We start from the raw sequence: 13,212 nt of genomic DNA, 5'->3' as shown, positions 1-13,212 counted from the left end.
AAACCTTATTGTGTTGGTAAGATTCTGGAGTACTTGTATCCATAAAATTACCAGTTTAAAAAAATCAGTAAAATTTAGGATCTTTAATATAAGGAGTCACATCCAAATGGGCTACAGACCTCTATTTTTATCTTGTGCTGAATGCAGTTTTCCAAGGCTGATTCTTTAAAATTAGGAGGAATTATGCTATAATGTGATAGTCTTCTGGGTGTTGGTCTTTATTTAATTTCTGTCAACTGGAGAAAATGATTTAAACTGTAGAGGTGAAAGAGGGGAATCCATCAATGTGTACATTTTTTTTCCTCCAGAGATTAAAAAAAAGTTTGTGCATGTATTTACATTTTTTCTTCCGTAGTATATGCTGTACAGTTATATTTGGAATGGGTCTTCAGAAAAGCTGTGGAGGAGTTAATGAGAATAGGATGTTTGTACAATTCTGTAAATATTTTTTAATATTCCTGGGAGCAGCGATCATATATCTTGATTTTTTCTCTCTAAGCTAGCTGGCTCTCTTGGACTCAGATTTAGGTTAAACCTTTGGCGTGGGTTCAAGGAGCAGGAAAACCAGCTGAGGGTCTGGTCCAGTGGGCGAGATCCAAGAAAGCTCTTAGATGCTGAATGTGCAGCTGACTTGGATTTGGGGAGCCGGAGGGTGAGGGGGATCAGGGGCAGTTGTGCTGCCGTGCACACCCAGAGCCACCAGCAGCTGCAGCTTTAGGCAGCGTGTCCTCCCTAAACCCTCACGGTTCCCGTCTGGGCCTCGCCGCGTTCCCCAAGAGCTGGACACGGTCAGTCCTGGCGTTGCTAATGCACAGAGAAACCAGAGCTCAGCGTAAAGCCGGTTTGCATCCTGGTGTCTAGGAAACTCTCTTTCCAAGACAATCCTGCTCTCAGAGAGGGAGCATTGGAGATGATATTCCTCTCTCTCGGTCTCTCTTTTTTCTTAAGCTCTGTAGGGCAGATGTAAAGGTCAAGTCAATTGATTTGTCTGGGTAGCAGGGCACTCTCAGTGGAAATGCAGTTCACAGTTTTATCAAGTCCGTTGGTATTGGCTTGACTCAAGGTTTTTGAGGAGAATGTACAGTTAGGGAGGCTTCAATCATTGTTTAGAGCCTCTCTGTTATTTGTCTTGAAACGATTATATTTCAAGTTCCTTGCTAAAACAACTTACAAATGCTGATAGGTATATTGGGGAAAAAAGACACTAAATATATAATCCATGTGCCCTCTCTGTATAGCCATGAAATGCATCTTGTTCACTTTTATCTTTGTCACAGAATGATTGACATATAATATCTCAGCTTGACACCTTGATATTGGTGATCAGTGTAATTTGTTCCAGGCTGCATGCTAAATCCTCAAGGTTAGATATTCCTAAAATATAAACATAAAGGATGGATTACTGCTATCGTTTCCTAGTTTATAATCTGTTCTTAGCAGCAAATTCCATTGTAAAATAGCTGATTTCTTTCTATAAGTAATTTCAATGTCCATTGTAACTGTACATTTCTCTTTAATTGTATCACTGAGTAACTCCTAGGTTGTTCATAAATACTTAGGAGGTTGTTAAAGTAAACTAGCTATATCCGTGAGCCCCTATGTGCTTCATGATGTACAATATAGAACGGGGCACTGGTCTAGCAGAAGATAAATCACATTGTCAAACTTACGAGAACAGCATTAGCGCTCATTTTCCGTTTTGTTGTAGCACATTGTTTCTTGATTCTTCACCTTTACACATTGCAAAATACACCTAAATGAATCATTTTGATACTTGGAAAATAATTCATAACATCCTCCTGTACTGACTGGGCTTTATCGTTGGTTTAATGACACTTTCGGTCTCGTTCCAACAGTCACATGAAGCTTTGGAAGGTATCGGTGAGGGTGGAGGGGAGTTTGTGAAGCTGATGTGCTGTTGCACGGGGGCTGTCACACACACACACACACACACACACACACACACACACACACACACACACACACAGAGCAGACCTTGCCCACTGTGTGCAGATCAGCCCCACCGCAGTCCATCCACGTTCTTCTGCCGAGCTTCTCAGGGGCATTATCTGACACTGACAAACCTTCCGCCTCTCAGTCTGTAAAAGCTGGTACTGTTTTCCTTGTTTACGTATATCCTATTTAATACTGAAGCCTGCTTTTAATCAAAGTCACCGGGCAGAGATGGAGCAGCTCTGCCTGGTAACCGTCTCACCAGTGCGACGCTGTCTGTGCTGGGCAGGGGAACTGGTGGAAATGCTGCCGTGTGTCTGGGACTCCGCAGAGGGTCCTGTTCCTAATTCTGGGACAGACATAATTGATGGACCACTTCTCCCTTTGTGATGGTTCTCTGCTGTTAGAATTAGAAAACTCTCCCTTCTCCTTGGGAAGGAGGGCTAGACTCATCAAATAAAAGGCAGTTTGTGAGTATAACAATATTATTTACAATTATAGCAGTTTTCTGGTGCTTTTTCAGATTTGAAGCCAAGAGCTCTTTGAGTTCCCCTTTCCTTTCCTGCAGATACCCAAGCACACACCTTCCCACACTCCAAATGAGGAAAAGAGGGGGTTTCTATTGGTGTCAACCAAAATTTCCTTGCTCTCTTACTGCTCTGCAACGTGAGTCTTGGAGTTCTCCCATGGTGAAGGGGAAAAATAATCAAAAATAAAAAAGCTTTTGGGATTATTGGGCTTTTATTTGCTGATTTACTCAAAATTATCACTGGAGTCCAAATAATTGGAATCTGTTTAGGAAACTGTGTGTGGATCATATGCGCATATACAAATACACACAAGCACCCCTAATTTTGGGGCCTGGTCTTAGGCTGATGGTTGTTGCTTTGTACATCATCTGTTTGTATGTTCCAGCTACTTTTTCTCTATGCCTACCTTCTCTTAGCCTCAACATGCTAGCTAATATAAATGTAGTAGACATAGAGGTCAGAAGCTTCTTTCCTCACACAGCTGCTTTACTTATAGTGTGATGTATAAGGAAAATAGTGCTGCAAACATTGTTTGCCCCATCTACCCATCTCAGCGTTTCACCCCTGGTTAGCAAAATGCTCCAAGATCCTCCAGAATTGAAGGTGCTATTTAAATGTAAATTATTATTTACAATATCTTATGCTTGATATAAGTTTTTGGGAAGTTTCATCTTTACGCTTGTTTGCAGCAGCAAATCCTTTCATAGCTATAATTTATATGCAAAGATTTTCCCTGTCCTATCACACATTTTCCAATATGTTTGGATGAAGTCTGAATAGTTCAAATTGAGCTCTTGCATTGTGCATTTTATTTATTTCATATCTTATTTGTATTAAATTTTGTCATAGGTTAGGGCTTGCTTTTACATTCCAGGAAGAGAGGATATAGTGTGTGTGATTATGCGAGGTCTTTGTTATTTATATATAGTGCATCCTCTGTGTGTGCTGCTCTGGTGTTCAAGCGAAATGCAGGATTCTATTTTAATTCTCATGACTGTATATGATCATTAACAGCTACTGCACACAGTAAAAAATAAAAATCCAATTCAAAGAAGTGTGCATATAAATAATTATAAGTGAGCAAGTAAAAGAATGAACGAGATAAATTGCTTCTTTTCAAATATCTAACTTATCTTCAGTTTAAGGGAGGCATCCTCTGTGCTCTGTCTGCTCAAAATGGTACTTTAAAAAAAAACCAAACATAACAATAACAAATAATTCATTGCTTTTAATAACATTTTCAACCATGTGGTGAGGGTGGGCTTCCTTTTCTTTTTTTTCCCCCCTAAGATTGCAATTTTGAAAATAGCAAGAAAGGTCATCATGTATTAAGCGTTGCCTTGCCATTTCTTTAGCACTTCTGAATTTCAGTTGGTTTTGGTTTATGTCTTTGCTGGAGCAGGGAAACATTCAGCATCTTCCTCATTGCCGTTCCAGCCAGCAGTTGTAAGGACAACCCTCGCCCCCTTCTGTCCAGACGCTTGTCTGGGGCTTGTTTTCCATTGTTCTGTTCGGCATCTGCTCACCATCCTGCCTGGGAAGAGAAGCGAGGGCCTGTCTCCGCAATGTAATCCGTCAGCCCGCTGGCACCTGTCGCTACAGGATCTAAACACCATACGCAACATGAAAGCTTATGCTTATGTGTCCTTGTAAAATCGGAAGTTCATGTTCCTCCCCACTTTAAACTGATTTCTCTAGGTATGTAGATCAGCTTTGGTCGTTTTACCAGGAGAAAAATTGCTGAACTGTCGTTATGCTCTACTTTATTGATTTACAACTATAGCAATAATAGCATCAAGTTATTTTGATGTAAAGCAGATGACTGTCAATCCTGTTCAACTTGGAGAAGCTCTGAACTCTGGAGGCTGCTCCAAATTTGTCCAAGCAGTTTTCAATCTTCCTTTCCCTCCTTCTCCCTCCACTCCCCTTCTTGTGCCCCAGGCCAGCACTGGGGTCAACCTTCCTCCCCTTTGCTCTCCCTCAGTCCTGCCTTCCACGCTCAGTAAGAGTGCGGTGCACTGGGGCAGCCAGTGCTCTCCCATGGTTTAAACACAATAGAATATATACAAATATTCTGGTGAAATAAACTAGTGAAGCCTGTTTTGCTCTGGGGACAACCCAAATGAAATGAATTGCCTTCTTTTACATACACATAAACATATTTTCTGTCTCTTTCTGTTGCATGTAGACATATAAATATATATTTATATATACTTAATGAAGTTAGAGAAAAAGCCAGTGAAAACTCAACAAATTCAATGAGAAGGCGGATGAACATTTGGACTCACTGATGTGCAGTGTCTGGACTAAAAAAAGCAAAAAGCAAGCTGTGAAATGGGGTTCAACCTCTTCCAATCGCACACAGCAGGGAGTGCGTCATAGCGGCAGCAGAGCTTTACATCCTCCATCAAAGAAAGAGCAAGTCCTGACTGAGGACGTGGTAAAAGGATCAGGAATATTAATCTCCATTTTGATCATTAGACATTATTATATATTAATTCAGATTCAGCCTGAATTTCAAGGGAGCTTTCATGTTATTGAAGGTCTTGAACTGTGCTGCTGGAGCCAACTTTAATTCAACCCAACAGGACAGTTTATCCTTCCTTCTTGAAAACTGGGCTCTTCTACCGGCCTCATGCTTTGGTAGGTTTCTAAGATTAGGTTTCACAGTATTGTTCCAGTATATGCATTTCTTATCCCAGAGGGGAAAGATGGCCTAATGACTGAAGAATTAGCTTCACACGCCGAAATACTGTATATGTGCAAAATACTGTAGGGTTCCTATGTGACAGTGGACTTGTCACTCTTAAAACAGGAGTAATGGGACATACCTGCCCAGGTGTGTTAGGAGGAGAAGGGCTTGAAACTGGGGATGCCTGGTAGGACAATGACAGAACCCGGTAAGGACCAGCGGTGGGTGTGTTACACCTGAAATGAAAGGTCAGGAGCAACGTGCCGTCATTCCCATTACCTACCACACAGTCATTCTGCAGAACCACTTGGCAAAATAAAATACTTACAGCATGGCAATATAAACATCTCTAATACAGCCTCTTTGGACCCAAATGTTCTTCAAATAAGGTACCCACTGCCAAAAAAACAATGAGACAAACAAAAAATTGAGCCTAAAAGCTACTCCTCTTCTAGTTTAACCACAATTTTTGCTCCACCAAAAGACAATGAACTTCAGCGCCTGTGAGCAGCGAGTCATTTTGACAGCGCGGGGCTTCTGCTCTATACAGTACAGTATTTATAATGTTCCTGCAAGTGTCTCTGATTGCATTATTCCTTTGTCTGACCTATGCTTTCAGATAAAAGTGTTTTGCTTAGGAACTACCTAATAAATCTCCTGTAGGAAACAGTCATGTTACTTTTCTATCAGGGACTAAACATGAAAAATGGTTTAAAAGAAGCTAAGTGTAAATGGTGGAGTTCTGTTACCAGTTTTGGCTTTGCTGAAACAAAGTAAAGGTAAAGTACGGGAGGCATATCTCAGGGTCAGGGCAGTCATATGTCAAAGGCTAGAATAGTACTTTATTTGGCAAAGAGATCAAAGAAAAGCTTTTTGTTCTTTTTCTTCTGTATGTTGAGAAATGGAATAGTTTTTTCTCTTTTTACAGTTAATTTAACTATGCTGTAGTTTCACTGATCCTACATGAGATCACCCACTCCAGAATATGATTATATTTCAGTAGTTAAAAAAATTACAGAAGTACTAAGCATGATTTGACCTACCTTTCCTGTGTCAGACTGCTGAAATTATTTTACATTTCTATAAATCCTAGTTCCTTTGCACCTTTTTGTAGCTAAAATAAACGCTGTTGTGGGAGCCAAGGGTCTCATGCTGTACAACTTACTGCACGTTAAATGTGTCACAGTAAATCTGCAAGAGGTTTTAAGCCAAAAAGAGAATTTTGTTTCTCTTAGAAGGCTAGAGGAAAGTAAATAAATTAATTTCCAAAGTAGAGGAACCAGAAAAATTCCTTTTCATGTTCTCTTCTTCTTTATGCAAGAATCATTAAAAAAAAAAAAAAGTCTAACAAGTTTTAAGTGAATTAGCCAGTTATTGAAACACTTGCAGAGTCAAATCCTGAAGTTATATAGGCTGCAGTGATTACATTTTTCAAGCCGTGCTTTAGAAGGTTTCACGATATGCTATAGTTATCTTTAATGCTACAGTTACCATATACTAAATGAACGCTGGTGTCTTCTTTCTCTGCATGTGCACGTTGTACTTAGAGACTTATTCTCCACTATGTATGAGGTTCAGGTCCCACCAGAAGCAGACTAATTTCTCAGGAGGAATTGTTCTTAAAGGAGCAAGCGTGTTTCCTAGTGGAGGAAGGAGGCTGCCATGTTCCTCAATGCCCCGCAAACCATTTGGGAAGGACAACCACATGTCCCTCAGAGGACAGGGCTGCAAAATACCCCCCATCTCCTTCCAAAAGAGTACGTACAACTGTTGCTGTGTTTGTGAGTTTATTTACCATAACTTAGGCTACGGAAAGGAGCATCTCTTAAGAATTATTCACATATACTTCATATCTTACATCTCTTTTTAAGAAAAGCTGATGAAATTAATGAGAAGTGGCAAAAGAAAAGGAGATCAACTAACGATGTGGCTGAGGTCGAGCTTGAGAAATGAGCACAGTGGGTTAAAACACCAACTCAGTAATGTAGGTGTGAGCAAATGAACCGTCTAATAAATAATTAACAATTAATTTTCTCCTGTCTTTTATCTTTACCTCTTTTTTTTTCTCTACTTTTCTACCCTGTGTTTCTGTTTTGCATTTTCCGTGTTCCTGCAATTAATTAAAAAACAAAATCAAAGCGCAGGGTTACAAAGTTCCAGTTCTGAAATCCTGCTGGAATGAAAAGTTCTGCTTCTCCGATCCTATTAGTTTGTGCTCATGTTGAGAGCAGGATGTGCATATTTTATAGAGCATGTGCGTGGCTCAGAAGCGGCTGCTCCTCCCCGGCAAGTGGTTCACAATACAGCCCTTCTGCTTCTGAGCAAAGGAAGCTTTGTTTTATAAATCTCCAATGCAATGTACATGCAGTTTTGTGTCATGTTATATTGTCATATGACAAGACATGAACCAATGTAAGCCATCGTAATGCAGCACAACGCGTTGTATGAGTTACACCTTGTCAGGTTTTTTGGCTTCAGAAAGGAGCTTTTTTCCCAAAGGTAGTAAGTGATGCTAGAAAAAAATCCCTGTGTTACCTAGAAACTGACAGGTGCCCCTATTTTCTGACTGTCCGAATTAAATTTAATCTGAATGTGTTTCCACATAGCAAATCTAGATGTTGCTTTACTTTTTGTCACGTCCCCGTTTTAACGTTAGTGGTCTGCTAATGTGATTAACTGTTTGCCGCTGGCAGTGACGACTCCGCTTTGTCCCGCTGGACAAGTGATGAGCTCAGCAAAGTTTAAAGCTCCCTGGCTAAGAAGGGATCAGCATCCAGAGCCTGTTCACTGGCCTGGGGAAGGCTCTCGCCTTGCAGATAGCGAACATGAGACTCGGTTGTGCTGTCATTAAGTTGAGGAGATGTGCATATGGATTATCTGCTGTTAGCTTATCATATACTGCCTTATCTCAAATGCAACAGCGCATCACTACCTGCACTGTACACAGGTAGACTTTACATGGCAGAGACCACTGTAAGGGAAAGAAATGTTACATTTTTATGGGCAACTAGTGTGTGGGGCGAATGCTATTCACTTTTTGTATTTTCTGCAATTCTGAATTGTTGTCCTGTGCCAGCTCACCATACTCCTTTATCGTCCAATGCCTTAGACAATAGTTAAAATCCTGACAATGAATTCTTTATTGTACAGAATACCAAACTGCAAAGGCACCATATGCATACCATTGCAGATAACTCTCCATATAGCATTAACACTCCTGGTGGGGGGAGGGGGGGTGTAAAGTATTATAAAACAAATTATTTCTATTTCTTTGAGCGTTTGTAGAGTAAAATATTACCCTTAAGTTCCAGAATTACCTCCACGTGTGGTAGTCAGCTTTCAGCATCATTTCACACTCAGGGTAACTTTTTGAACCCTTAGGAACACGGTACCTCAATCAGTTTTTTACACAGTATATCTAGTGCTGTCCAAACACTGTAGCAGAGCTAGTGAGAAAGATTATATGGAAAAATTCAAGGTTTCACCATAATTTTTAAAGGGAAAATACGTGCATAACTTAGGCACCCTGCACATGCATTTTCTTCCGACTCTCGCTGTGTTTTACTGGGTGGCACTGGTTCTAGAGGTATATTCCTCTACCAAATAACTTCCTTCCCGGGTGAATTTCCCCCCAGGCAGCAGGAGTTAAGTGTTGTGTGTTACCAATTAAACTCTCTTCCTTCCTAGGTCAAGGTCTTAAACAAGGTGAAAGTAGAGCAGATAACCTGGTGTATAGTGAATATTATCAACAATTATATCATTATTTTCCCAACATGCTTTTTTGTCAAACTGAAATTAGAGCAGCACCATTTGATGAATGGAAAGATTCAGAACTTCTTTCTTTTCAGCTGTTTCCATGTAAATGACGTGTTCTTCCACATCAGAGTTAATCCAAACCTCATCTACCCAAGCACTGGATTTATCAAAATTTGCTGTAGGAGCTTACAGATAAAGCCATATTTTGTATGTGTGTTAGGTGAAAGAAGAAATTGCCCTTTAAGACTGAAAATAAATGGCAAAAAGAAGCATCCATGCAGAAAATTTCTATCATGTTCTGGAACCCTTTCTCCATCGGCTCCTAAACTTCTCTCTATTTTCAGTCTGTGTGCTCATCCCACTCTATCACACACTCGTCACAATTAGTATCTGGGTACCTACTAGTAATTCACTTAGCAATGAGACTAATCAATAGTGATTTCTGGGTATCTTTCACTCTTGATTAGGCTCCTGACACACGAACTGTGTGGAAGACCTTCAGGTGATGTGTGTGGTGGTGATTTACACTCCCTGCGGATCTGCCCTGCACAATAGTCACTACCAGTGATCCCTGGGTGAACACAACCCTCCAAAGTCACCTTGTCTTAACGCACCGTTTGGGATCCCTAGAGCATGGTTCCAACTCCTGGCCCTCTTCCCGATTAGGAGAGATCTTTCTTAGTTTGGGGGGGCCTCATATTTCTTCTCTTTGTGTTGAAATGAACTGGAAGTTTGTGAACAATGAAGAACCAGTGGCACTAAAAGCTAAAATCTTCAGTATTTATCAAAAAGCAGCAGTGCAGCACCAAGGAAAAGCAGAACGTTGATGTTCTGGTGGCCTGAGAGGTGACCGCACTTAAGGCAGAACAGATTTGTATCTGTCTGGTAAATACCTGTTTCTCAGATACCTTTTTCTGTTCATTCCATACACTGAAATGTAGTGCCTTCCCAACTCTCCCCTGGCAAATGCAATTTTAAAACAATGCAGAACAAAGGAAAACGTGTTCCTGCTATAACTATGCCTTCTGCAACTTAAATTTTAGACACTCAGTTTCATCTCTTACTTAAATGTATCTGTGTATTTTAATAGGAACATTCAGCTATGCTTTTATTAATGCAAAAACATTAAAGCACTATCCCTGAATACTAAAGCCTTAAAGGGCCGTTTCAAACAGAACCTGTCATAAAATGTGCTCTCAAGCGTGTCCCCTTTAAGAGATTCAAGAATTAAATGTTCCCGTATGTGAATTTTATTTTGTACAGCACATTTGCTTTATGGCTACAATTAAGTTAGATGTGCCGATAACAATGTCTGCTTTCCATTTTAAATCGCACATTTCAGACAGTGTGCATTGTTTTATTATCTAATCCACATGCTTTTAATTGCAATTATGGTCCCTTATGAGTCCCCTGGGAGGGCATGATTGCAATTAAAAATGTCATTTAAATGTTAATTAATTACATTCATTTTCTAAACTGGGAAAATTTCATTTATTATTTTCATGTGTTGTGCACTTATCCTAAATGCGTTACCTTCTAAATGTTGTTGTTGTTTTTTTTTTTTTCAAATTAAGTGTTATGTTTATAAAACAGGGTGTTTAATACCCTTTAAAATTTTGTTAGGATGTTTATACAAATTATTACTTTAAATTAATTGTTTCCAAGCTCTGTGCACAATTTATATGTGTCACGTAAGCCAGAATAGAGTTAGTTTTGATATTCTGCTGAAATTACATTAACATGAGATCCAAAAAGAGTTGATCAGAAATATACGCTGTTACTCTCCATACTCTTTTTGCTGAACAGGTGAAGAGGATTTCATTTAGGCCAATTCTCGATGTGTTTGTTGATTTTCGTACTGGTGGTTCACTTAAGACACAACCAGCTCAAGAGGGTGAGTGTCCTCAAGTCTAATAGCAGGTTTTGCAACAAGTGTAAGAGGCAGCAGGCCGAGAGAGAATGGGCTTGTTAGAAACAGAAGGCAGAGAATGCATCTGGCTTCTTAGAAATGATAAAATTAAAAACACGCTATTTCAAAAAAAAAAAAAAGTTATTTCTATTGCCTGTCATATTTTCTTTTTAATAATAACCTGCAATCATGATGGCCAGAAAAATTATCCATTCCACATGAAAGATTTGTACAGAATATCATGACCTCAAGAGCCAAGAATTGATGAAAAATTATCAAATATGTTCCAAATGGTGCTCGGCCAGTGCTGCTGCATCAATAAACCAGCAGAGCCACATGTGGCAGTGCGGAAGCCTGTCCAGAACCACCCATATCTTGGGCCCTTTCCTTCTGGGTTTTGCAAGCAGAATTCAAAGTCTGGCATTTGGAATAAGAAAACTCCTTGAAATCTCCCCTGCGCCGCTGTGGTTGTGTCAGATCCAGCTGCAGAGAGCACAGGAGCCTTTCCAAGCGGGCACTAAGTCAGGTACCAACGGTTTTGAGTCACTGCATTCTGTAATTAAAAACCAATTAAAGATATCGTGATCCGTCCTACTATCTTTACAAAAAGATACTCTCGTTACAAATCTGTGGTCAGTTCATTAAAAAAAAAAAAAAAGAAACTGTAATTTATTTTCTCAGACACCATCACAGAACAAATTAAGTCAGGAAAATTTGGAATTATGATGTTCTGATAGAGCATCAGCTCTGAAGAGCAAGCTGAAACTAAAGGATACAGCTGAAAGATTTTTAGTTATACTGCTGCTGGTAGTTGTAGCTGTACGGACACTCTTTTGGAAGGCTTTAAGCATTTAAAAAAAAAAAATCAAGTTAAATTAAACTGAAAAATACCTATTTTTGAGTGAGGCAAGGCTGTCTGCACAGCCTTTTTGACCGATTTAACTAATTACTTAAAAAGTAAAAATGAAAACCAGTTTTGCTCAAATCAGTGCTGAGGGTTGCAGGACTTTCTTACAGAGGAGTTCACAGAGAGCGGGCACCACACAAACGCAGAGGGCGAGAGGCACCGACCTGCCAAACCAAGGGCTTATGAAGCTGTTACCGGCCGGGTGCTGGCAGGGATGTCACCCAGGTGTGGGACCTCCCTTTGCCGCCGTGTGTGAGGTCAGGAGAGGTGGCTCTGCAGCCCAGGTTTTGTGTTCTCAACTGTAGTGTTAAAATGGGAAAAAAAAGGGGAAAATACATTCCTGTGTCAGCTGCTGTCTGTGGGTAAAAAAATAATAGACTCCTTTTTTATTTGTGCTGCTAATGGGAAGGAAAAGATGAGTTCATAACTAGTAGGTAGAGTCTAGTTTTGGCTGAATTAGCCTCTTCATGTAGCATTTATTTTTTCCCATTTGACCGCCACAAAATCACATGTATTTCTGGAGTGATAAAATTCACTATTTGTTGTTCTTTCCACTGATCGTGGAAGGCCCAAAAAGCGCTGCCTTCCCACGAGTCCCAGTGACATACACGCGGCCATGAAGTGCCACAGGAACCCCCACATTTGACACATGTAGCTTCCAGGCACTGACCCCCACTCCAGCCAAATGTTCCCCTCTGCTCCGGATGGCCTCTCTACAGATGCACAGCTCTGGAAGTTCCTGCATCCATTCGGGATGCTGCAGTTCATTTGTGATGAGGAGATCAAAACAATTACATGACTCTTGATAACCCTCATTGACTATCTATTGAAAGAATCAGATTCTAAATAAATTACTATTGTACTTTTAAAGCTGTGCATGACATGTCCTACTTACTGGGTGACCTAGATAATTTCCATAAATTAACCTCTTTTACTTTCCATTTCCTCTGCCATCCTGCTGTTACCTTCCCACAACTGCTCCATCACTATGTAACTCGTCCGGTGGATGAAGAAGACAGTGATGTTGTGCTGAGTCTTAAAGTGACATTAAGAACTTACCTGCCTAAGTGTTCATTTGCATCTTGCTCACTAGACTTGTCATATAGCCAGGGAGATAATATATTATGAGATGTGTACTGAATTAGCTGTCAATTGTAGTGAAGCTCTCCCTTAACTATGTGAGAAGAAAGCTCTTGAACGAGCCTCAATCTTGCCTTTTTTTTCAGCTGAGATGTTTCATTTTAGTCACCCAACCCCAGCCAATTTTATTAAGTCTGCTGTCAGCTGTGACCCCTGCCGAGGACTGGCAGGGCTGAAATAGTTACGCTGCCTGATGTCATTTGTGGCAGCTACAGATCCCGCTCCTGCTTAGGCGCTGGAGGCTCCGTTCCTGCGGCAGCAGCCGGGGCAGTCAGAATATCAGGCAAAACGAAAAGGCTTGGGCTAAAAACCCGCGTTGTTGAAC

The 13,212-nt window shown here is 40.4% G+C and overlaps 1 protein-coding gene across 4 annotated transcripts in view; it reads left to right on the top strand.

Annotated features, from left to right (window-relative positions):
• The window catches only part of TSHZ2 (teashirt zinc finger homeobox 2), a 222,437-nt gene that overhangs the window by 91,881 nt on the left and 117,344 nt on the right, over positions 1-13,212 (top strand). The window lies entirely within an intron of this gene.

Source organism: Streptopelia decaocto (assembly GCF_964273445.1).
Source record: "Streptopelia decaocto genome assembly, chromosome: 14".
Lineage (NCBI taxonomy): Eukaryota > Metazoa > Chordata > Aves > Columbiformes > Columbidae > Streptopelia > Streptopelia decaocto.
This window is presented reverse-complemented; position numbering and strand designations above follow the sequence as displayed.